Consider the following 1,156-nt stretch of genomic DNA (forward strand, 5'->3'; position numbering starts at 1 on the left):
TTACATGGAAGAAGCATCTCCATTCCTGCCATTGGAGCAAACAACTTTGAGCTGAAACCTCAATTAGTTTCTCTAATGCAGCAGAACTGCAAGTTTCATGGACTTCCATCTGAAGATCCTTTTCAGTTCTTGACTGAATTCTTGCAGATATGTGATACTGTTAAGACTAATGGAATAGATCCTGAAGTCTACAGGCTCATGCTTTTCCCTTTTGCTGTAAGAGACAGAGCTAGATTATGGTTGGATTCTCAACCCAAAGACAGCCTGAACTCTTGGGATAAGCTGGTCACGGCTTTCTTAGCCAAGTACTTTCCTCCTCAAAAGCTGAGCAAGCTTAGAGCTGATGTCCAAACCTTCAGACAGAAAGAAGGTGAATCCCTCTATGAAGCTTGGGAAAGATACAAACAGTTGACCAAAAAGTGTCCTTCTGACATGCTTTCAGAATGGACCATCCTGGATATATTCTATGATGGTTTATCTGAGCTATCAAAGATGTCACTGGACACCTCTGCAGGTGGATCCATTCACCTAAAGAAAACGCCTGCAGAAGCTCAAGAACTCATTGACATGGTTGCTAATAACCAGTTCATGTACACTTCTGAAAGGAATCCTGTGAGTAATGGGACGCCTATGAAGAAGGGAGTTCTTGAGGTTGATACTCTGAATGTCATATTGGCTCAGAACAAAATATTGACTCAGCAAGTCAATATGATTTCTCAGAGTCTGCATGGAATGCAAGCTGCATCCAACAGTACTCAAGAGGCACCTTCTGAAGAAGAAGCCTATGATCCTGAGAACCCTGCAATAGTAGAGGTAAATTACTTAGGTGAACCTTATGGAAACACCTATAACTCAACATGGAGAAATCATCCAAATTTCTCATGGAAGGATCAAAAGCCTCAACAAGGCTTTAATAATGGTGGAAGAAACAGGTTTAGCAATAGCAAGCCTTTTCCATCATCAACTCAGAAACAGACAGAGAACTCTGAACAAAATGCTTCTAATTTAGCAAATCTAGTCTCTGATCTATCTAAGGCCACTGTAAGTTTCATGAATGAAACAAGGTCTTCCATTAGAAATCTGGAAGCACAAGTGGGCCAGCTGAGTAAAAGGATCACTGAAATCCCTCCTAGTACTCTCCCAAGCAATACAGAAG

The 1,156-nt window shown here is 41.3% G+C and overlaps 1 non-coding gene across 1 annotated transcript; it reads right to left on the bottom strand.

Moving 5' to 3' along the window:
• Positions 1–330: 330 nt before the first annotated feature.
• On the bottom strand, positions 331–438 carry LOC148551030 (small nucleolar RNA R71). Its single transcript, XR_015893287.1, has one exon. It is a non-coding gene; the product is annotated as a small nucleolar RNA R71 (small nucleolar RNA).
• Between the last annotated feature and the right edge of the window lie 718 nt (positions 439–1,156).

Source organism: Arachis ipaensis, chromosome B7 (assembly GCF_059453495.1).
Source record: "Arachis ipaensis isolate K30076 ecotype BB chromosome B7, ASM5945349v1, whole genome shotgun sequence".
Taxonomy (NCBI): Eukaryota; Viridiplantae; Streptophyta; class Magnoliopsida; order Fabales; family Fabaceae; genus Arachis; species Arachis ipaensis.